The sequence below is a fragment of the Alosa alosa genome, chromosome 6 (assembly GCF_017589495.1).
Source record: "Alosa alosa isolate M-15738 ecotype Scorff River chromosome 6, AALO_Geno_1.1, whole genome shotgun sequence".
Taxonomy (NCBI): domain Eukaryota; kingdom Metazoa; phylum Chordata; class Actinopteri; order Clupeiformes; family Clupeidae; genus Alosa; species Alosa alosa.
This window is the reverse complement of record NC_063194.1, coordinates 21,755,123-21,781,339: the sequence shown is the minus strand read 5'-3', so window position 1 is coordinate 21,781,339 and position 26,217 is coordinate 21,755,123.

Below are 26,217 nucleotides of genomic sequence, written 5' to 3'. Positions count from 1 at the left end.
CTTTTGCTGAGGCTGCTGCTGAGTCCATTATAGCCTCACAATAATATGTTTCTGTTAGTTAAACTTGTTTCTGTGTTACCATGCTTGACTCAGTGTTAACTGACAAAGTCAATATTCCATGAAACTATGGGTTAGTTACAAGGCGTATTACACATTGACTAGTAAATGTCCAAGGTAAAATGCCAAAATATCTTTTTTTCGTTATATGTCGATGGTTGGTAAAGTCATTAACATATACAGCTAAACTACATATTCCAAGCTTCATAATGGGGGTCTAAAAGAAATCCTGCTGTGACACTTTTGTCTTGCTAAGACACCTCCTCCTCCTCCTGGATGTGAGAGCTGGGAGCAGTCAGCTCGCAGCCCAACACTCAGCCTGGTGTGCACTGACGCAGTGGGGGCCACTACAGAATACAAAGAGCACTTTTCAATAATGTGTAGTAAACTAAATGACTAGTTAGTGAGATCAAGTTGCAATGCATTTTCCACTGAGTCATTTCAGGCAGAACAATTATTTGATTCCATCACAATTTGTGATTTCCTGAATAACTCCGGAATATTTCAATTCGAGTAGATCTCCACTGTTTATGTTGCATGCATATGTTTGAACATGCATGTGTTGTATGCATAAATTTATGGATGCCCTTGTATGTTTGTGTGTGTGTGTGTGTGTGTGTGTGTGCGCCGCATGTGTGTGTGTGTTTACATGCGAATCTTTCCCGGGTTGACTCATACACCATTTCCAGTCTGATGATAGCCGCTGGACCTGTAATAGGGGGAGGTGAGGAGAGGGTCCCTGGCTATGTTAACCCAGTAATACAATCTTAAAGGGCTGTTAGAAAACCACAATTACCCCCCTGACATTCCTCACTGCATGATTTATGAAGTGAGTATTGCCACCCAGCCCCTCCCACCTCCCCCCATCCACACTCTTCCACACGCAGTAATAAGAGCCTGCGATTGGATCGATCGAGAGCCGGGGAAAAAAAGGCCTTTGATTCCACAGAGTAGTGGCAGCTGAACTCACACAGAGGAGTGAGAGAGAGAGAGAGAGAGAGAGAGAGAGAGAGATGTATGCATGCGTGTGCGAATATGTGTGTTTGGAAATGCACATGTTTTTCTGTGTGTGTGCATGTTTGTGTATTTGTGTGTGTGTGTGTGTGTGTGTGTGTGTGTGTGTGTGTGTGTGTGTGTGTGTGTGTGTGTTTGTGTATTTGTGTGTGTGTGTGTGTGTGTGTGTGTGTGTGACTGACAAGTTGCGTGCTCCATATTCCCTGTGGCTGTCCAATCACCAGTAGTGGTGTGCGAGCGAGCTCTCAGCTCACATCATCATCTCCTGATCCTTCTCTAATTGGCCATATGTGTCTCCAATGTGTGATGGAGATGGAGAGATAGAGAAAAAGAGAGAGAGAGACTGTGTTGAGTTACACTGCATCAGAGGTACACTTTCGATGCACATTGTGAATGCACTGTGTTTGTTCATGCGTATGTTTAGGAATCCTTACAGCAAATTGATTATTGCTGATATTCCACATCATTTTATAGTCCACTGTGATCTTAATGACATTAGTGGAAAGACTTTTGAGAGTGGTTACATTAGTCTGTCTCTGTGTAGCTGCATGTAAATGTAATAATGTTGTGCATCGTTTGTCCCGCTATGTACATATGGAAATGTATGTGTTCTGCATGGCAAGTAACACACCTCTACTTAACCAATGTGTGTCCACCAGTCACGTTGTGATGCTGATTTCTGTATAACAATGTTCACTAATGCACACACCAGTATATTAATTAACTGTGAATGAACATTCTTCAATTGATGATTAAGTAAGTGTGAACAATGATAACAGTGACTTCATCCTTAGTTCATGATGAACAACGTGAATTTATGATGCATCTAACATTAATTCATCATTAGTGGAACAAGTACTGTACTGAAAGTAGACATCTTTCATCAGTTTTTTCAGTTTCTGATGATTCATTCTTTGTCATGTGGGATCTGTTCATATCTGAACATTAAACATTGGTAGATGAAGAGGTATATAAGAATAAACCTATTTGATTTCAAACATGTCCTTTGTGGTTTCTTCGTATTTGGCACCTTATTACATCATGTGGGTCTTGGGATTGCAATAATGTTGGTGTAGGAATTGCTGTAGAAATTTACATCAACATGAAGCTGCCTCGCTCTTGGGTCCAAAAGTAATATATATGGCATCACATAGCTCACAGTCTGCCTGCTTGCAGTAGGGGCTGCCTGTCAATCACTGTCTCATGGGCCTTGATTGACTAGACCGAGTTCCTTTCTCTACCTTCTCCTGCCATTGGGGGAGAGCTGAGTCGTCACAGGGTTGAACTTCTTAACTTCTACCGGAGTTAAAACTCCAGCAATACTTAGCCACATATACCTCACAATTCTGCCTCACAGCTCCCAACTCAACACACACATATATGCTTACACACACACACACACACACACACACACACACACACACACACACACACAGAGGGCCCTTCAACAACTACTCTTCTTCAGTCATACACCCTCCACTCACGCAAACACCCACAGACACACACACACAGAGACACACACACACACACACACACACACACACACACACACATACACCATATCTCCAAAGTGTCAGAGCAGCTCCACTGAAACAGTGCAACACTGAAACAGATCAGCTTCCCAGAGATATTCACTGAAACAGTAAAAAACCAGGACATAATAAATGACTCACCCTCTCACAGTGCCACCTCTCTCTCCTCCTCTCCTCCCTGCCACCATCCACACCACCCACTGCGACTCCACCTAGAAGCAGCCGGGCCATATGTATCCACTCTGCCTCCCACCAACACCCCCACATCACCCTCTCATGCTTGGGCACTGGGGCCATGCCAATACCGGCGTGGATGACTTAGGACCCAGCAGAGCCCGGGGGCTGCCATCTGGTGTCCGCATGGAAGGATCTGGAGGAGGGGAGAGGGGAAGGGGCAGGCCCCGGTGTTGGAGGGGGTCGTCTCCAGCGATCCAGGCTGTTGGCTTCTGCCCCTGCAACCTCTTGTCCAAACCCTGCTCTGTTTCTCCGACAACCACCAGCCAGGTGGCCTACCTGAGAAGTGCCGGGGCTAAAAAAGTTGATGCAGGGAAGCAAGCGAAACGAAACAACACAGCACTTACTTCCAAGGCACTCAAGGCAGTGTGGCTTCACACAGCTCTGTGAGTCGCTTGCTGGCTGGCTAATGCTGGAACAAATGTGTTTTTCTCCGTTTGTTCGGGCGCCTCATTCATGTTGAGACAGCAGGTGACAGCGGAGAAGGCCTACACCGAGGAACTCACAGTCCTGAGAAGACAAGAGCATCTGTACACTGACTGCTAAATACTGGGAATCAAAACTATTGCTGTGTGTGTGTGTGTGTGTGTGTGTGTGTGTGTGTGTGTGTGTGTGTGTGTGTGTGTGTGTGCGTTTCTCTTTCACATTTTAGTCAGCATCCACAGCCTGCTGCCCATACTGCTTTGGCACTCAGGGGGGAGAACAGACCAGCGACTTGACAAATGTTCAATTCATCCAACCCCTTTACTTGGAAAACACCCACAACACAATCTGTCTGTCAGTTTGACTAAAGCATTTCACAACATCTTAGGGGATTGTTCACACTTTGCCTGTCTCTGTCCCTCTCTTAAACTGCTTGCAGAGGAAAAGCAAGAATCAGATGATCGAGGATGCAGTGTAATAAGGTAGATAATGACAATAATTTCCTCCCTTTCTGCTATAATTCCCTTCATCATATTATCAGCATCAACTTCTTTACCTTTCTCTCTCTCCCTCTTACTGTCTCCTTATCTCCTTCTCTCGTTCTCTCTCTCTCTTCCTCTCCCTCTCTCCATGAGGGTCTGAAGAGGGATTACACACGCTGAGCAGCTAATAATGTCAACCGTCCTCTCCGGCGCTACCGTCCCAGAGCCCCGGCGCAATAAAGAGATGTCTGAACTCCATCAGCGTTTAACAGAGGCGGCCGGGCCGGCAGCTCGGTGGCGGTTCAGCATGGGGAGATGTCCGCCCCAGATATATTTACTGTCAGCCAGCCTGTGGTGCATCCTTTCCCCTTCTGGGATTGGCCTCTTTCTTACACACACCTGAGGTGGCTCCACCTGCCTGTCTCGTCTGGCTCTGGATGTCTACCAGCCCGCCGCGTCTTGTTGTGCCGGCCCTCGTGCTTACTGTGTTGCGGCGACTGTGGCAGATGGCTGTGACTGGATGGCCTGTCTGGGATCTTCCTGACCCACCCACATCCTTCCTCTTTGTCTCGCTGCCCTCCCTTGGGGGTCGTCTGCCACGTGCCTGTGTGTCCGTCCGTCTTCTCTTCTCCTGGTTGGACTGGAAGGCAGCGGGACATCCTGGCCTCCCGCATGGAGCAGAGCAGAGTGGAGCAGACTTGATCCGATCGGCCTGACCTCCCCAAGTCACAGCACACCAGCAGTCCCTAAAGCCCCCCCCCCTCCCCCACCAGGGCTGGAGCTCTCAGGCCAAGTGACCATCACTGCAGGAGTAGCAGGTCACTGGAGACTAGAGACTCTTCTGGGGTTGCAGCCCTTGGCCAGGCAGGGGGGATGTTGGGGCTGTTTAAGAGGTGAGAGCCACAAGCCAGCAACCCCATGTGATCACAACTCACACTTCACCTTTTGAGCTCCTCCTTGTCATTTCTGAAAGGGCTTTTTTCTCTTTTTTTCTCTTTTTCCTCCCATTCTTTTGCACCATCTGCCTTGGTGGAGATGTCTACAGGAGGTGATGCTACATGCGCCTCTCTGTCATCTCATCTACTCTATTTTTACTGCAGAGAACAACAGACTGAGAAAAAGAGAGAGAAAAAGAGAGAGAGAGAGAGAGAGAGAGAGTGGAAAAACAAGAGAAGTCAGTGGCAAACCGAAACCGGCAGGCGCCACACCTCCACTCTCAGCCCAGACTCGACCATATGGTTGGAGGGGGAGCAGAGCAGCGAGATCCCCAGACCCAGAGTGGGCCAGTGGGGGGACCAGGGGCCACAGCCCCCCTCTGCCCCGGTGCTTCATACTTTCAGTGCTCACGCAAGACGATAAGTTGACCAGAGCATGTGTGCCGCCATCAACAAACAAAATGCAGCTTCACACACACACACATACACACACACACACACACACACACACACACACACACACACACACACACACACACATACATGCAATGCATAAAAAGTGCCTAAATGTGACATAATCGATGAAACAGGCCATAATGCGGCATAATGCATACAGCTGTGTTGCTTGTGTGATTGACTGCACGGCTGATTGTATGATGTGTTGTCTGTCACCATACATGTAGAGAGGGATGATGTGTGTGTGTGTGTGTGTGTGTGTGTGTGTGTGTGTGTGTGTGTGTGTGTGTGTGTGTGTGTGTGTGGGGCATGCTGGTTGGGGTTGTGATCCTCCGCCTCAGTGTGTCCTTACTCCCCGTCCAGTCCAGCGAGCATGCAGTCATCCCGGCCAGGGCCTCTGAGCGTGCCGTCTCCTATTCCAAGAGGGCAGGCAGGCAGGCACTGGCACTAGTGTGAGCGTGAGCTTGAGTGAGTTCACCCTGGCGTGGCAGAGAGCACATGACTAATTAAACGCTCTTGGAATGCCGGGTGCAGGGTGTGTGTGTGTGTGTGTGCTGGGAGTGGGGGTGGGGGGTAGCAGCAGGCACGCAATCTCTAACTCAAGCCCGCTGCATGGGGGGCCGGCTTAATCTGTTGTCAGAGCCATGCGTGAGCTGCAGGCACTGGCAAACAAGATCTCTCCCTCGCCCAGAATCATACTTGCTCTCTCTCTCTCTCTCTCTCCCTCTGGTGCTTCCTTTCTCTCTCTCTCTCTCACTATCTTTTTCTCTTCCTCTGAGGAAGATGCCCTCTGGCTTTTCTTCTCTCCCTCGCTCTCTCCCCTCCTCACACCCCACCTCCAGCACACATAATCATAGAAATGAAAACGAATTATGCTCCATGTGAGTCATTAGCTGGGGCTCTGTTTTTAAAGTGGCTTTGTTTCAGGGTCTCGGGGCTTCAAAGAGGCAGCAGTGCGGGCCTGCACTGGACTTTGATTGGGACTGGCACCACGATGCCCTGTGCGCTTGCCACTGAGGGTCACTGCAGTCTGGTGGGCTTTGTCTGAATCTCTTAACCCTTTTTCCCTCTCCCTCTGATCATATCGCTAACCCACACCGCCTCAGTCCCTTTGGTGAGAAAAGGGAACCTTTTAGAAGGGAAAAAACTACATTAAGATGACCGAGTGAGGATAGAAAGGCTAAGGTATTGATGTCCATTGTAAAGACTGGTAGCACTGATTCTTTTTTCTCATTACAATGAGAAATCATGATGTCTATTCGTATTTGTTTGCAATTTGTTTGCTTCCTAAACTACATCAAGTCTTTTTCATTTTGTTATTGCATTACAGTAACTCAGCCAAATGCTGCTGTCCATTTACAAATACAATGTCATTCACCATCATCGCAAATGGTGTAGGAAACACGTCCTTAGTTCAGCCGGTCAGTTGTCCCAACACTGGGGTCGAGTGCTGTGCTGCCCGCAGTTCAGCGTCCGCTACGTGCCACAGAGCACTCCCCCAGACCCCTGCCCGCTGCGTGTGGCATCCAGATGGGTCCTCACCCTCAGGGAGGAGGAAGCTGAGAGGGAGCAGAGCCAGCACCAGGCTCTCACAGCAGGCCTGCCAACACCAGACACCACCCAGAGCCTACCATCACTCAGTCACATAACCAGACCTGCCATTACCTCGCATGATATAACCACCGTTCAATCACTCAGCCACATTCACTCATTCACTCACTCACTAATCTACTCATTCATAGATTCACTCACTCAATCACTCAGCCACATTCACTCATTCATTCACTCACTCACTCACTTACTTGCTCACTCACTCACTCAGTCACACTCAATCACTCAGCCACATTCACTCACTCACTCAGTCACACTCAATCACTCAGCCACATTCACTCATTCATTCACTCACTCACTCACTTACTTGCTCACTCACTCACTCAGTCACACTCAATCACTCAGCCACATTCACTCACTCACTCAGTCACACTCAATCACTCAGCCACATTCACTCATTCATTCACTCACTCACTCACTCACTTACTTGCTCACTCACTCACTCAGTCACACTCAATCACTCAGCCACATTCACTCACTCACTCAGTCACACTCAATCACTCAGCCACATTCACTCACTCACTTACTCACTCACTCACTCAGCCACACTCACTCACTTACTCACTTACTCAGTCAGTCATTCACTCACTTTCATTCCATTTCCATTGAAATAATATGAAAAACACCACAAATATGCATTTTGGCGACTCTGCAGAATACAGGATGTCTATCCTCTGTTGCTTTCAATATGTGTGTAATGTCCTTTCCCACAACCACGAGTGTGACTGCAGAGTGCACTCTGTAACAGAGAGTTGGGAGGGTCCAATTTTAGAAAGGCCCTCACTCACTCACTCACTCACTCATTCATTCCCTCATTCTCTCATTCTCTGGAACATTCTCTGGATTCACTAACTCACTTGCTCACTTCAACACACACATATCTCGTTTGCCCATTCATTTAGATACCAAACCTGACCTTCATTCATTCAAAAGCCATTATGTCACAACGACTCTCTCTCTCTCTCTCTCTCTCTCTCTAACTGCTACTGAAGGGATGATTACGTTTCTTTCAAGGACATACAGCTCAGTTCAGTTTGTTCCGTTCAGTTATTGCATCACAGCATTGTGCAAACCAAGCATTCTGTGAAGTCAATCACATACTACTCACCACAATAACTATGAGTTACTCATTCTCACAGTCGCTGTCTCATATTATCCCAATGTGCCCACACTAACTTCTGTAGTCACTCTCACCACTGTCATCATCTGTTTTATATAATCTAACCTCCAGCCTAGAGTCTCTCTGTTGTCTCACTCTCTTGCTTTTAGTGTTACTGTAATTATTTTCTCTACAGCATGCCATAAATGATCTCAATGAACACCATGACTACTCTGACCTCTTATATGAGACAGATGAGGAAGGGCAATTAAAAGGAAATTGTCATTTTTAGACTGAGACATGAAGACTCAAATAACTAATCAAAACATATCTCAGGAGGAGAGATGTTGACAGTCTAAAATTCTGCTACCCTCGTCCTATTCTACCTCCCCCAAACACACACACACACACACACAAACACACACACACATACGCAAATGATCCTCATCATGAAGATGGCCGATGATCCCTGTGGATGTCTCTCTGTAACCCACTCTCTGTGGACTGCTTGGGAAAAGCGGTTGGAGGCATCCACGGGCGGCGAGCGCATACCCTCCATCGGCTCGCTGCAGTGCAGGGAACTGACGCCGCTGTTGCATTTAGCTGCTGACAGGAGCGGCGGTCACAACTCATTTCCCATCGCAGGGCAGCAACACGGAGGAAATGAATCGGGAGCCATCGGGGTGGAGACGGGGTGGGGGGACTTCCCCACTATAAGCACGCTGGTCACACGCGTGATGAATGGAACATTGATAGGTGCAGTTTATCCATTCCATTTCAGTCTTCCTCCCCCTCCCTCCCTCCACCTCCCTCTCTCTCCCTCTCTCCCTTTCTGATTCTCTCTCACTAGAGCTCCTGGGAACAGCTCAGGAGCGCAGAGCATTTCAAAGCCTGCAGTTGTCTTCTTTTTATTCTCTGCATGTCTCTGAGTACACCTGCACCCTCTTTTTTTCCTTTCCTTGTTTATTTCTTTCTGTTCCAGTGTGTCTGACCTACTGCTTCCCTTGCCTTAATTACTTATCTTACCATCCTCTTTTTCACATCCCTTTCTTTCTTTTTCACATCCCTTCTTCTTTCCTGTCACTTCGCTTTAACCATAGACGTCAGGGTATTGATTTTTGTTTGGAAGCCTTTGTGGAGGACAATACCCCACAAACACTACATCAAGGACGGCTGTCTTTAGTGAACGATACAGTAAATGAAAATAATCATGCACACTGCTATATGCCTATGAAGATATACTCAGATGAACAAATAGTGTTAAAGAGGTGTATGTCTCTGTGTCTGTGTGTGTGTGTGTGTGTGTGTGTGTGTGTGTGAGAGAGAGAGAGAGAGAGAGAGAGAGGGAGTGTGTTTGTGTGTGTGTATGTTTGCCCTGCACCTACACCTCCATCAGCACCATGGACAGCGGCTGACGAAACAGCCCTTTTGTTGATGGAGGAAGATTAGGGCTGAGCTGGAGGAAAGAATGGGGAAGAGCCTGCACACATTCCTGATTAATTAACTGCCAATCACTGCTGCAGCAGATACTCTTGGATGGATGGATGGCCTATTAGCTCCAAAACAGAGTGAAGAGGGGCTGACAGCTGAGGAGAGGCCAGGAAGGGAGCACCTTGCCTGGCTCACTTGTGTCCCCACACTGAAAACACTGCTGGAGAATCACAGGCACAGTACATGTGCACATTTGCTCTCACAAAGACACAAAGCAAACATGCTCTTCCTTGAGCGCCACGAAAGGAGGTATCTGAGAAGTTCAGTCCAAGCTCTTATTTAAACGAAAGAGAGGTATCTTTAACTAGGGCTTTGAACCAAAAATTTTTCCAATTGGTTCGTTCCAAATAGAAACAGTATTTTAACGTTTCCGATTCAACACTAAAATTGAAGTTCCTGAACCGGTTAATAATATTCAAAGTCAGCTGTGGGACATACAAATAAGTAGGTTGATCATTAAGTATAGTATAGTATTAGCCTGGCGGGCCATCCTATATCATTGAAATGTTTAGTCTGGAATCGAGCCATTCACCTCGCTTAATCCAAGGGGCGGGCAGAGAATTGTCTTTCAAACTGCCTAGGCATGCAATAGGCCAGCGCTACGACCATATCCGTATCCGGTCGGCAAAACGGCAAATACATCCTTCTTTGAAAGGAATTACTTAAGTGCATTGTGTTGCTCAACTGTCAAAGAAAAGCACAAGTCCAACTTCTCCAAAGTTGATGCTAACGCCGATTCAAACAACTGCTCTTCGTTCGCCATAGCCACCTTCCTTGTTATTCACCATCGCAGGACTGTCGTCATCCTGTTAAGCCCGCCTTAAGACTCTCTAACAAAATAGAGCGCTGTGATTGGATGACGTCCACGGCGTCAGCCAATAGAAATCCCTATGGTTTGATACTAGAGGTACAGGCTGAGCAAATTAATTTGCCGCCGCTAGGGTGCGTCTAGATTTATAGGCTAGTATAGTATAGTATAGGATAGTATAGTATAGTATAGTATATATACTCTTTTGATCCCGTGAGGGAAATTTGGTCTCTGCATTTATCCCAATCCGTGAATTAGTGAAACACACTCAGCGCACAGTGAACACACAGTGAGGTGAAGCACACACTAATCCCGGCACAGTGAGCTGCCTGCAACAACAGCGGCGCTCGGGAAGCAGTGAGGGGTTAGGTGCCTTGCTCAAGGGCACTTCAGCCGTGCCTACTTCGAAGGCACGGACAGGCAACCCTCCGGTAACAAGTCCGAAGCGCTAACCAGTAGCCCACGGCTGCCCCTTAGGACTTTAAAATTATATTGTTAGTCTACATAATTTTCCTTAAAGGATAATTCCGGTATTTAGCACTTTGAGTCCCTTTTCTGGTTTGTTTTGGATGAACTAGAGTGGTGGACACCGAAATTTTGACGATGGGTCCTGTCTCGACTTTCTGACTCATTTTGAATCGCCTTTGACTGTTTCAGAGTGGCTGGCTATGGGCATGCACAAACATGTCTTTTAACATTAATTTTCAAAACTGTGCAACTCACCAAGTGGTTAGTGGCGTTTGTTGATTATTAAAAACAAATATAGCGGCGCAAAATATCGGCGCAATGATTTAAATCCGTTATTTGCTATTGTGGAACAATTTTTTCAGATACCTCACAACCGTGTTTAAACTTCCGCTCTATATTTGAGTCTGAAGCATAGACAGTAAAAGATGGTCTCACGGGGGAAAGACTACAAACAAACCCCCTTTCCGTTTCTGGTAGCGCAGTAATCTCAGCGAGAGATGAGTCTTCCAACAGAAATCAATGGGATTTTACAAAATGGCAAATAAAACAAGACAGAAACTGTATTTCGCTACGCTACTTGTTTTGGAACATCAACGAACATCACTAACCACTCGGTGAGTTGCACAGTTTTAAAAAACGATTATGGCAGCCACTCTGAAAGAATCAAAGGCGAAGTCGGAGTCAGAAAGTCTAGACAGGACCCATCTTCAAAATTTCAGTGTCCACCACCTAGTTCATTCAAAACAAACCAGAAAAGGGACTCAAAGTGCTAAATACTGGAATTATCCTTTAAGTCTCTATTGTCATCAAACATTAAAAAAGCACTATAGGCTACATTATGTAAGCAGCATAACTGTAATTTTGACATGCCTACATTTTCTTCAGTATTATATATGAATTAAAACAATTGAACACATCCATTATACTTCGGTTACACTTTACTTGAAGGTATCTGCATGTAAGAGTGACATGGCACTGTCATGAATTTGTCATTAACATTATAAACAACATTATAAACAAGTCATAAACAAGACATAACACTTCTGTCACTTGCTTCTGTCAAGTGTCATTCGGTTTTTGCCATTAGGGTTAGGGTTAGTGTTAGGGTTATGACAGTGTCATGTCACTCTTATGTAGATACCTTCAACTAAAGTGTTCTATAAATCTATACTTCTTACATACTGTAGCTCAATTGGTGCAAATGACAAATAGGGCAGGCTACATAGCTGTCATTGAGAACTTCAGTTGATCAAACCTGGCCAGGACCCAATCAGTGCATTTGTTTCTCTCATGTCATCAAACAATACAAAACCACAAAGCATTACAGAAGCATCACTGTATAGTTCTTACAGTACATCCATCCAAAAGCCTATTGATTAGGCTACTTGCTGACAGCAAGCTTCTCTATTACATTTCTCCTGATGAGTGAATGACCGGAAGTGAACCTTATCAAGTCATATTGCACAGAAATAAAAATACAAAAATAACAGTATTACAGTTTTTCTCGATTGCTTTGACCTGCTTAAAAAAACTGGGATCCACTTGGTCTTCATGAACACCTTCTTTGCACAGCAGAAGTCATCTTTTGTGAATGTGTTCACACATTTTCATTGGGTTCACACATTTCTCACACCCTTTTGCAAAACAGTTAACACAGATGTCATTCAAAGTCCCCAAAATCTTGGTTTTCCCATGCTAAACAAAAGGAAAACATCTTTTCACAGGTGGTGCATTAGTCTGAATCTCTGATACATCAGATACATCTGATAATCTGTGATACATTAACCTTGCATTAGTCTGAATCTCTGATACATCTGTGTGAAACTCCTTTGCGCAATTCTTCAATCAACAATCATTCATTCATTCATTAGAGATGCCATGTCTGTTCTGTGTTGCTATTTGCAAGTAGGCTATGGATCTAAGGCACATTTAGAGAAATTATTGTATAGCCTATGTGAAAAATGACAAGTTGTAGTTCAATGAAATTTGTCTTGCCTAGGTGTTTACTGTAGGTCTTACGTGTCAATGGCAGTTACATCTTGGGAGGAATGAATAAATTATATTTTATTCAGTATATTTTGTCTTTCCACAGTTTTTTCTGATACAAGAAAAATGAGAAAAAAATGGAATAGACATAGCAAAAATGCTCATTTTGAGAACTAGATTTTGCATTTTGTTGTCCAGTGTGTAATGATTGATTGAAATCACACAGTGATTTGACGACAGGATGTGTTGTTTGAAGGCAAGATTTGCTTTTGCTGCATGTTTTAAGTGTTTTTAGAGAGTGACAGCCTTTTGCAAGCAAAATGTGTCATTTTGGCCAGAGTGCTTTTGTTCAGACACGGGTGTTACTGTAACTGTTTTGAGAATGTGATGTCAGAGTTGACACAAGCATCAAAATGATCAAGGAAAACTGTAACTGGTTACCATTATTTTAGATAAACGATTCTGTTCCGGAACAAACAAAAATGTAAAGTTTCTGGTTTCATGTCTGTTCCTAGCAAAACATCAAAAGTTTCTGGTTTTTGTTTTTGTTCCGTGAACCGGTTCAAAGCCTTGCCTTTAACGGTGCATTTCTCACACAATCTGGAAATACTCTGCTTGGATTTTGGAGGGCTAGGATAAGGGAAATGTATCTCAATTGCTCCTTACCCCATGCTCTGAGAGTCTAAATGATTTTATGTGTATGAAGTGGCATTTTAGCCTGATGTCTTGAGCCTGGTGCCTGTAATTATAGAGTGTTTCCGCATATATCATCATATGGCTCTAGAACAATCTGTCGACACTCATATGCCAAAAAACACAAACAAACACATGCAATCCCAGAACACCCCCCCCCGTCCTCTCATGCATGTGTGTGTGTGTGTGTGTGTGAGAGAGAGAGAGAGAGAGAGAGAGAGAGAGAGAGGGGAGAGAGAGAGTCTGTGTGCGTTCTTTTGCCAAGTCTTTCTGTGGCAGAAGCTCTCAGACTCTCACCTCGGGGAGGGAAAAAAAGAAGATATTTTCAGAGTGCCATCTGTGGGTGCGCCAGTGCCGGCTCCACGAGCCTCTGAAGTCTACTGACGATCAATCCTTAATTATTCCCCTGCTCCTTGAGCTTGGCAACATGTCCATCTCTCCCCACACACTTAATTACTTTTTTAAAAGTGAAAGGAACAATTATGCTGGCGTCCCCACCCCTCCACCACCCCTCTGTTTGTGGAGGAAATGCTGTGAAAGAGAGAGAGAGAGAGACAGAGACAGAGACACAGAGACACAGAGAGCCCGAGAGCCATGTGGTGGATCAGACAGGCTTGAACCAGAACTCAAGCCTGGGATCTGACACCAGAAGTGATGCCTGAAATGTAGATTCTGCCCACAGCCCAGGCAATTTACAAACAATTGGAAGTCCTCAAATTGCACATATGGGCTTCACTCAACCCAAAGGTCTTTGTTGCATGGCGATCATGTAGGTCATGTGCCATAGTGGTGTGGGCCTACTGTACTGTATGCGGACTGTTGTGCGTGCAACTGATTGAGTTTTTCAATCAAGTCAAAATGGTTCAAGTGTAGAGATACATGTGCATGTCCTGTCTTATTCTCAATTAAATTAAAATGCTCAAAGCTCGTCCCCCGGCAGATTACATGAGGAAATTACATGAATTGCATTTTTTCCCTAACATTTGAGACCTTATCAAATAGTATCTTTTATGTGAGGTTTGGCTGAATGCATATCGGTCTACATGCCCATCAGCACGCAAAAACTGACAGTGGTGTCATAACACAGATCAAATATCAGTGTTATGACTCCACTCAGCATCAAAAAGCAATCCTCCATCTCCCAGGAGGTCTCCACTGCCTGAGCCTACAAACATCTGTGTTCTGCGGCCGCCATGTCGCTCAGAGCCGTGAGTCTGCCCGCGCTGGTGTCACCTTCGCTCAGGCTGATTTGTAAAGTTAATTAACATGTTTGTTCTACTCAGCACAGTGTTCCCACAGATGAAAGCAGAGTATTGACTATGGTCGTCTTGCATTACTTCCAGCCTCCTTACTCAACACAGCTCTTGCACTCAACTCAACATATGCATGCAGCCAAGTTCAGTGCAAAGTGATGCCATACAATGCTATTAAAACCCATTCAACGTTGCAAAAAACCCATTCAACAATGCACTAACAACAACACTAAAAAATAATATCAAATATACATGCATATATCAGTTTGCTTTCACTATAACACTGAACTCTTTTGTAGAAGTTCTTTTGTATAATTCTGTACTCTTTTAAGGATTCCCCAACAATGGGTCAATAAATTAATAAATAAATGCTTTGAATAAAATACTTCCCCCCTCTCTCTGTTACTACTTGCCGTTAACGAAAAGGGGCCCAAAAGGCCCTAAATCTATCTGGCATTTTTCCCCCTCTCAATAAAGCTAGTCCAGGACATGACCATTGGCCAGAATCGAAGGAGGCCAGTTTGTAAAGTTCTCATACATCAATGGGCCCTGAATTAATCACTGACTTCCTTCCTGGGCAAAGCCAAAAGCCTCTGGTACTGAGTAGATGCCACTTTTCTACTTGTTACAACAGACACCATCACCCTCTCCAAGATACATCAGTGATGGTGCTATCAATCTCAATTTCTATCCTGGGAGTCCATAAAGGACAGAACTCAGAGGATCATCTCACTTCAGTAGGAAAGGTTCTCCAGCTAAGGTGTGCAAAACCAAATAAAGTCCTCTGGAAATAATCCATCTCAAAGCAGAGACTTTCTGGAGAAATTATAAGTATATAATTTACCAGTCTATAAACAGATGTTATTGTTCCATCTGTAAGACAAAAGAGTTTACAGAAGAGTTAGAGTCCCATTCTTCTGCCAAAGTATGCTGCTGTATCAACATTTTATCCAACAAAAAAGGTGCAATATTCTTGACAATGATTTAACACCACAGCACATGAAACATAAAACTGTTTTTTCGCTCTCGGAGCTTTTGGAAGGTCTCTGGATTTATAGAAATGAAAAGGTCACATGACTCAATCTCAAATAACATCACTACGTAAAGATCTGAAAACCAGCCTAGTCAGTTTTTATATTCAGTGCTATGGTAGAATGGTCAAATAGATCTCTCTCTCGTTGCTCTCTCTCTGTCTCTATTTCTCTCTCTCTCACACACACACTATGCACACACACGCACACTATGCACAGACACACACTACCCTATTCCTTCTGCCTCTCAGCAAATCTATCCCAACATTCCTTCTCCTTTTCGTATCTTAAGCAAACATTATTCATTTATAGCAAAGCCCTGCACAGCAAAATGGTCTTTAGCCGTTTAGCGCCTGTGCTCAGCAATGGAACTCCCAGGAGGACTCAGCGCTAGAACAGCACAGCAGCTTCCTCTCTTCCTCTCCCCTCACTATCTCCCTTTTCCTCCTCCTCTTCCCTCTCTTTCTCTTTGGTGTCTTTTTTTCTACACTTCACTGCTGTGGGAGCTGATGAGAATGAATGCTTGCAGAGGGAAGAGTCCATGTGAGCGATAGCTTAGCGCTGCTGGGGGCTAAAGATCTCAGCCCAGGGAGGTGATTATTGCTGATTGGGACTCGTAGGTGGTCAATGGACCTGACTGTGGACGGACGTATTGCTTTGATTGATACTCTTGTCTTTGTACTTTGTCTGCGTGGCTTAACAGGGGGCTTTAGTTAGGACGAGTCTTTTGCAGCGTATGGACATGCTAATCTGTGACAGAACTGCACACGACCTGATAAACGCGAGGCAGTGGTTCTGTGGCTTTGTTCCAGTGCTCGATGGCGCAGAAGGGAAAATATTCTGATGACACAGGCATGTCAAACATTACACAGGAAAGCTCCAAAGGACCCTGGGTGTCCTCTGTCTCGCTCTCTCTCTCTCTCTCTCTCTCTCTCTCTCTCTCTCATAGTTAGTGTGAAATCATGCTTTGTTAAAGTCCACTGTTCATTTTAAACATGCTTGACATTTCCAGGCCCTCCGTTAGAGAAGGTCAGGCAAGGAGTGCCATCAGTTTCAGTTGGACAGGTATTCAACAGCCACCTCAAATTACACAGGCCAGAGAGAGGACTTCTCAGTGTCCCACAAATACATATGTGCAAACACACACACACACACACACACACACACACACACACACACATAAACACACTAAAATTTGACTAGCGCTGTCTATCATTAATTATGGATGCTATCATAGCTACAACAGCAATTTGAATTGCAGAAATGCCCTTTCAGAAAAAACGTACAGACTCCTCTGAAAACATGTCCTCATGCTTCTGACATCAAATGCATGCCATTGGCTCTCTGTTTTCCTGCAGTCACTTCACTGATGATATCCTGGAGGAGTCAATGCCTGCCCATGAAAAGAATATGAAATAGCATCTTTACATATGTCAAGTCAAAACTCAGAATGCGAATGAACCATCCACTAACAGGAGCCATTTATCTAATTTGGCCAGCCAGAGTAATATTCTGACATTCACGGAAATGCAGCACTTAGTGTGCAGCCTACCACTCATCTAGTTTATTAGCACCATGTCTCTGTTGCCTTTATCAAGACTAATTATGCACTGCACACAAGTGCTGCATCACTTTGAGTGTGAGTGTCCATATTTGACATCTCCTCGTGTCCACTCAGCAGTGATTTGTTTCTGCTGAGAGGAAGGAATAATTGCGCATCGAAAGAGTGGATGCTTTTTCTGCGTGACGATGGGCAGCAAAGACCATTGGAGTGTGTGCTACGCTAAGAGCACCCCCCACCCACACACACACACACACACTCTATAGAGGACGCGACATGGGTGCTACAGCAGCCTTGCTCAGAACAACATGGTGAAGGTCAAAGCATAGCTGCAAATTGAATTAAATTTTGATGGATTTAGATCTTGATAGGAGTCACAGTTTCATATCCATCTAGGGAGGGAGAACCACAACGGGCCTTTAATGTGAGTTTGTTCACTGATGCTCCTAGATATGGCACAAGGCACACCTCAGCTACTCTCAGGCTGTAAGTTATTGTAATGTCCCCGTCATGACCTCAGAATGATGGCTATGGATGAGGGAACCCTAGAGGAGCTCTTGTCTTGTCTTGTAGCTCAACAGATAGCTACCAAGGTCATTCTCATGAAGCTGTAGTGAACATGTCCGGGTCCTATTTTCTGAAAACAATATTTTACTAATAACTTTTTACTAGTAACTATGAGATTTTCTAAAAAGACATTAAAGAACACTTTAGGGACAGTTTTTTTTATTAGCATTTTAACACAATTTCATAGCATCGAAAAATCACAGTGAATTCTCATTACCAAAATGTGTCCGGATTCATTATTCTATTTTTGTTTTATTTTCATGAAAAGTCCTTTTTACATAAATTGAAGATTGTGTAAAAATGTCTATATTTATGGTTAACATTGATATGGTATTTATGTTATGGTATGGTATGGTATTTTGCAAAAGGAAATATTACATTTATTGTAAGACTATTTCGATGCACTGCACTGTTTTATTTGTTATTTCCCGTATCGGTGAGAGAATTATTGAGAATTATTCTGGATCATGCTACCATAACATTGAAATAAAGTTATATTAAATTATTTCACTGTAATACTTTTATCAGAAAATAAAAGTTCACATTCTATTTAGTCACTAAAATAAAATAAAAAATCTATTAAATGAGGTAAATAATATTTTGATGTCAGTTTGATTTTTGAGTATCTGTACTTTATTTGAGTATTAATATTTTTGGAAACTTGTGACTTTTACTCCACTACATTTGAAGGACAAATACTGTACTTTTTGACTCCACAACATTTGAAATATGAGCATGAAGTACTCGTTACTTTTAACCACATTTGATTCTTTAAATGCATTAATGTGATCATCTTGAAGTACATTTTTTCATTAGTTAAATTTGAACTTGGCTGAATTGGCTGTGGTAGCCTAATGATGGTGACAGCAGATTCTTCATCAGAACATCCTCCATGTAGCCTGGGAGAACCCAAATGAACCTGTTAGCAATTAAGATTTGAGAAGTGGTCTGGTGTTAACCAGGTTATCCTCTGATCATTGTGAAATTGGAATGAAATTATCACCTGATATTCACCACATAGCTAGATCTTTAGCCTACATCATTAAATGATAAATAATCTACTCATAATTGAGTTATCTGTTATTGTATTCGGCGGTGAACATGTTTTAGATTTGTGAACCGAGAATGAATAATGATTAAATGTTATCATTGCATCGATTTGAACAGTTGCAAAGTTATGCAAATAGGTAAAATGTTTTTGTTGGATGTAAAGAACTAAAGGTCTATTCAAGTCCTATGACCGACCAAAGGATGTATACCCTATTGACCAAATAAACATTACATTACAATACATTAAAAAGGCAAAATACTTCTGAATACTTAAGTCTTAAGTATTTTTAAAAACAAGTAAGTAGGCTACTTCTTTACTACAATTTAAACTAAACTTCGTGAAGATACTGTCTGTATAAATCGTCTTGTAAGTAAACTACCAGTGCTTTTTCAAAGTTCTCAATGTCTTATTTTAAATGTCAGGGCCCCTCGAAGTCTACCAATGAAGTGTGGAGATACATTGAGCCTCGTAAATGGGTGTAAAACAGTGATTTATTTGCATGGCTAGCCGATGCCGAAGCACCACTATTGAAAAAAGCTGTTGGTAGCACCGGCTAACTAGCCCAGATTTTGGAGTGCACAAGCCGAGATGGGCTATGAGATATCCGTTCACACTCGGTATCATGTTTCAATACACTTTAGGTCAATATCACACCGGAATTCTCCTTTAAGTACAGATTAATCTTTATTCATATTCTATGCATTGCAATGCTAAAGCCATCTGTATTGTGTGGCTATTTGTCAGTGCATTCTGCAGTGGTAGAAATGAGTACAATTCTTTTGGAGTCCTCTTCCTATTGTCATTCATCAGTCTGTCTCAAAGAGAGAAACAACTGCAGAGAGGGAGAAAAAACAGTCTTTCTCTATCTCCGTCTCGCTCATAAACTACACACACAGAAACATACACCATGCCTACGACGCACACACTCTTACTATTTCCTCCACACACACACACACACACACACACACACACATGAGCACACAGTCTCAGTGCACATCGGTAACAAAGTGACAGAGACGGAGTAAAAAGCCACTGCTCACGGCAGTGCCCTTTTAAACTGTCAGGCCGTGATTTAGGATTAGTCTGAGGTGCAGGTCGCCTCTCCTTAAAGCCCGGCAACATTAGTACACTATGGTTCACTCCAGCGCAAGCCAGTGGCAGGCAGATCAGAGGGGTGGAGGGAGTGAGGGAGCGAAGGAGCCAGTCAGTGGTGAGGGCTGGAGGTAGAGAAATCCATAAGTGAACTTGAGCTCGCATCTGGTCCGTCAATCCGCATTCCTTCACGGCGCGAGGGGAAAATGTCACAACTTTGATCCGGAGGTGCCGCTCAGGGACACCCAGGGTCCCCGGCCCCTGGAGTCAGGGCCAAAGGGGTGGGGGAAGCGTGGTGGTGGTGGTGGTGGTGGTGGGGCTGTCTGGCTGGGAAGAGGGTGGCGCTTGCTTTGAGTTCAATGGAATTGATTAATCTCTCTAATGAATGCACTTGCACAGACTGTCATAGCGTGCGTAACACAAACCAAACATTGCCAGTTAGTATTGCCAGTGCCTCACTCTCTCCCTCACTTTTCTCAAGCAGACAAGCATATGGTTATATAAAGAGTATAATGTAGGTTCTATAAAGGGGAACATGAGACATTTTTTTCATAATTCTTGGTGACACACACATGGTGTACGTTTTCCTGGTGGTGACACACACACAAATGGTATACATTACTGTAGTTAACGTTCAATGAACTCAACTGAAAGAGAACGTATGGTCTTATGTATATAAGGACAGCATGATATATGTCTGAAAGAGGAGGAATATTTTCGCAAAGCAATCAAAAATACTACCCTAGACGGGTGATTGGAGAAAGGTTCAATGGTGAAAGGTTCAGATCAGTGACGTCACCGGAATTGGACTTCGAATTGGTTTACATAGACCTCTCCAGAATAAGTCCGCATCATAACTTCCGTATCCATCCAACCTTCGGTCGTCAAAATTGTCTATGGGAAATAACATGGCATTTTGAAAGATCGTACCTGTCAAACTCTGTAGGTGACAAAGTAGAAAAAGCTGCTGGGCAGATTGGCCTACACACTTCTGCCATCTAGTTTCCACTGGATTTTTTGATTTTTGGTGCCGTTTAAGTAGTATAGTTTATAGTATACTACTTAAACGGCACCGACGGCTTACCTTGCCGCAAACTCAGCAATGAAATCATAGGCCAGCTTGCAGGTAGCCTAACGTCTTTTTCAATTCATATAGGGCGAGCCCACTAGTCTCTCCAGTGACATGGTGCGCAAATAGTTTTTAATAGCCTATTCAACTTCGAAAAGCTTCGTTCACCCGATGCCAGTCACTGATCGAAATATCAAAGATCGGGAAGCTTTGTTCAAACTTTTTAAGTTTTAAATAGCCTATCTTTCCCCTTTGGAATTATCTCGAGCCTATTATGAGGTCCAGTGCGTTATGTCCTGGGATTCGGACGTGCCGGGTGGTTATGAGGAGCAATATGAGAGAGAAAATGAGAGAGAAATTTGATGATCATTGTTTTGGGTTGTAAGCCTCAAGCTTTAGGCTAATAGGCGTTAATGAAGAATAAACGCTAAATGTAATCTTTGGCCAGGTGCAAGGGCTATCAGACGCGAGGCCCTGGGCAACGGCCCACATTTTGCTGTTTTCATGAATACAAAAGTTGGGTGAACCTCCCTCCTAGACTAAAAAAAGTTTGTTGACCCTCTCCTCAACAAAGAATAAAAAGACATGACCCTCCCCTATTTTCCTCCGGTGGTCCATTCCATAAATACCGAACGGTCCCTTAGACGCGTTCTTAAGGTTAGGGGTGTGAGGATTTACACGCGCAACTAGCATGCTAGCTCAGTTCGCCTCCGTTACACACACACACACACACACATTTGCACATGCACATACTCTCTCTCTCTCTCTCTCTCTCTCTCTCTCTCTGTTCACACACACACACACACCAGGGCCGTAGTCACCATAGACTTTGAATATTAAGACGTGACCAAAATGTCCCCCCAATATTCGGACATAGAAAAATAAATAAAAAAAAACGCTATAGGCTTACAGGAAACCAACAAGTCCCGCCATCTGAAATGCAATCAAACGTAAATAACGCACAAATGAGTGACCTGTTGATGGTTTCAGAGAGAGTAGCCTACACTGTGAGTGGTTTGTCCTGGAGGTTTTGCGTTTATCGTTTGAGGCGTGCACTATCAAAAACTTCCTGCACCCTGCTGCGGTGTGGGCTGTCACAATATCGCAAAAGATACCGGTACAATTCTCACAAAACTTGTTGGAAAGGTGTAGCACTGTCTAAGGAAACCCCGTTCATTTTTGAAGCTGATCAGACTCAAAGGGAACTTTGAAGCAATATTCCATATTGTAGCCTATTTTCTCGCAATGATAGCGAAAGTGTCCTTTTATTTGAATTTGTGCGTGCCTGTGTCATTCATTTCTTTCACATGTCTTACAACATAAATAATGCATTCATATGCTAGTAGTAATGTCAGAAATGAACCGGTTTATAAGCCTCTTAGAAATTGCTGTTGAATCTTGCATGTTACATTTAGATTCGCGCTCAATCGCGCATCTACGCAGGCAAAACGTAGCACTCAAATGTGGCGACGGCATTCAGTAAGCATTCAGTGTAATATAGAGGTTATCAAAGATACTCTAGTTTGTATTTTCTTTTAAAATATACATTTTTGAGACAAATGGAGTCATACCACTGGGCCCACTTCCCCGAAAGCATCTTAAGCCTAAGAGCGTCGTAAAGTCCCTCTTACGAACGTCTTAAGATTTGCCAACTGTTTCCCGAAACCATCGTAGCTTAAGAGCATCGTGAAAACACTCGTAGATCTACGAGTGCTCCAGAGTACTCGTTACCGGCTAAGAGCGTCTTAACAGTACTTCTCACTGAGGTCACCAACAGGACATACAGAGGAATTACAACTTAGAATACATAATCCAATTTACGTTCCCATTCTTTATTGTGTTTACCTGTGATGAATCAGATTTTAGCGTGCAAAATAGCCTACATTTAATGGTCATAATAATGTGATGAAAAGCGGACAAAAATGCAATCAAGTTATGACACGAGACGTTGCCAGAATAGTTTGACATTATCTTTGCTAAGTGAATATTTTATTAGGCCTATGAGGTAAAAAGCAGAGAAAGCAACATGTGGTTTAGTCTGTAGCCTACTGCATCAAAATCTAAGCCTACACATTTCCTCTCTTTCTTACTCGACTTCTTTCTTATCTTCAAACGTGTTCTTAAGTGGCACCGCGAAAAATTATTGCATGGTGCAACAATCTAATCTTAAAATAATTACAATTATTTATGTCTCTGTGTGGTATATAACCTACTTGGGATGCTTACATGCAGATGTCAAAGTGTTTCTATTTTCATATTGATGTGAATTAATGTGTAGATCCGAAGTTTAAATGGTAGGCCTATAGCTGTGACGTGCAGTCACCTGACATCACCGTCAAATCAGAGGATATTTCAGAACTATTAACGTGGACAGCTCCCCTTAAGAGCATCTTAAGAGCAGTGCATGCGCGTTCACGCTACGAGCATGTTCGGGAAACAGTCGGAAAAACCAAACGAACGATCGTAAGATGAATCGTAGAAAACCCTCTTAAGAGCGTGTCTCCGTCGTTATCGGGGAAGTGGGCCCTGGTCTATATCCAGGGATGGATTATTGAATGGACCTACTGGGCCCAAGAGCTCAGGGGGCCCTGAAGCCTAAGACTGTGTGAAGTTGCTTCTCCGCCCTTCTCTTCTATTTCCACAAAACTCACAAGTCGTCATAATATAAAGGGTCATTTTTTTTAAGTGTTCCGGGGAAGTATGCCACCGGGCGCCCCTATCTTAACAGGGGAGGGTTTTTTTTGCATCTATGCCCAGAGGTTCATAATCCATCCGTGCCTATGTCCGTCAAAAGTTTGGTATATCCTAATTGACTGACTTAACTAATGACTTGTTTGTGTTTTTAATAATATTTTTGCATGGCAGGAAATGTGAATTGAAATTCTGTTATTGAAATTCACACCGCACCACAGATTTGGTCCCCCCCCAATGTTGACATCATGGCTACGGCCTTGACACACACACATGCACATACTTGCCATACAGTACATAGATCTCAACATCCCCATCACTCTCTCCCAGTCTACCCAATCCAGGCTTTTCAGTTTCAGCCAGCATGGCTCTCTCTAGGGCCACTATTGAGCATGAGTCTGTTTACAGAAAAACACTTCCCATTGGATTCTAGATCAATACTCATTTTTCTCATGGGAATACAGGAAGGCTGCCACATGTCTCTGCACTGTGTGTGTGTGTGTGTGTGTGTGTGTGTGTGTGTGTTTGTATGTGTGTGTGTGGGCAGAGGTCTAGAGCATACAGAGCCAGGCAGACATTGGACAGTGGTAAGAGCAAATCGATTCTTGCTGTTGTACCCTTAGATGGACACATCTACTCATCTCCCAAGGCACCGTGGCCATGTATGAGTGAGTGTGTGTGTGTTTGCCTGTGTGTGTGGGTGTGTGTGTGTGTGTGTGTGTGTGTGTGTGTGTCTGTGTGTGTGTGTGTGTGTGGATGCATGCATTAATGTGTGTTGTGTGCATGTATGTACATGTATGTGTGTGTGTGTGTGTGTGTGTAGCCGTGTGTGTATGTGTGTGTTTATGTGATTGACAGAGTCAGTTGTGTGTTGTTTGTGCGTATGTTTGTGCGGTGAAGTTCGAAGGGTGTGGCAGATCTATCACAAACAAGATTACCATCAGCACATCTGGGCAGACTGGCTACACGATGGAGCTGTCCAGGGGAGCCAGTGACAGGCCTTCTGCAGAGGGAGGGATGACCAGGACCCAGAGAAGGATAACTGCCTCTATATGAAAGGAAGGTCTTGTCTATTGTAGATGCTGCTGTAGTTTCACAAGACACATAAACAGTGAACAGCTGGAGAGAAAGAGAGAGAAGAGACGAGAAGAGAAGTGTGAGAAAAAACATGGATGTGAGATAAGAAAGTGTTGGTATGAGAGAGTATTGTGTGTGTGTGTGTGTGTGTGTGTGTGTGTGTGTGTGTGTGTGTGTGTGTGTGTGTGCGTGTGTGTGTGGTGTGTGTGTGTGTGCTGTGTGTGTGTGTGTGCTGTGTGTGTGTGGCGCGTGTGTGTGTGTGAGTGTGTGTGTGTGTGTGTGTGCTGTGTGTGTGTGTGCTGTGTGTGTGTGTGTGTGTGTGTTGTGCGTGTGTGTGTGTGTGTGTGTGTGTGTGCTGTGTGTGTGTGTGTGTGTGAGAGAGAGTGGAGAGAGTAGTCCATAGGGATCAGGGAGTTGAATGGATGGCGAGACACACTAAAGAGCGGGGGAGAGTATGGCGGAGAGGAAAAGGGTTTGTCCTAAATATGACAACGCAACAACACAAGCCCACAAAGCAAACGCGGAATGCGAGAGGATGTTTCTGTGAGTCCCCTACCACTGGGCCCTCCCCATGGACTGTTTTGATGTGTTCTGGTGAGTGTAAGGATGGAGAGATAATATTTTTGTGCTCATGTGTAGCTACTTGCTATGGTTGCCCTACATTGCAGAGATACGTTGATTGTGTGATAATGATGGTGTGTTCAGTGATTATAATTTAGCTGAATCACATCCAACTGTGCATGGGTCCACTTAATAAAATATACATGTTTCTTCATTGAAGGAAATATGAAGCAAAAGAAAAGTAAGTATAGTCATGGTTTACTAGCACTGTTAGAGAAATACTTACTCTTATTACAACGGAAATGCATGTCTCCTGATTATTATTGCTCATCTGTAGAAGGGATGTGTAGACTTTTTTTCTTCTGCACCGGGACATAAATGTTACATCTTTATTTTTGGCGTGGCAAAATTGATTATTGTCAATTAATTAATTATCAAAACTGATTATTACACTCAGTGGCGGTTCTAGGATTTTTCTGAGACAGGGGCCACAAAGGAGCCACATCATACACTGAGGGGCCAAGAACCGGTCAAAATCCATGCACAGAAAATCCATTGTATTCACATGTCGAAGTTTTGCCGAGGAAGGGGTGGGATATGTGTAGACAACGGCCATATTGGCGTTACAAACTAGCCCCATGCATTTACTATGGAGGATTTTTTGAGTGCTGTGTCTCCTCATTAGAAAGTCTCTGGTATACCCACTTAAAAAGCATCACCATTTCAGTATACCCACTTAAAACAGACAAGGATAGGTATTAATATTTGGGTTTGATCACAGTATACCCACTACAGCTAACTAGACTACACAACAGCAGTAAGGTGCATACATTTCACCAGTCTTACCTTGTTCAAATACTTGAATGCTAAATGCTAAAAAACAAAAAAGCCAATACAATTCTTAACAATTTTCCCATTTATTTATAATGTGCATTGAAAACACAATATAAAACTAAAATATAATAGACACTTCAG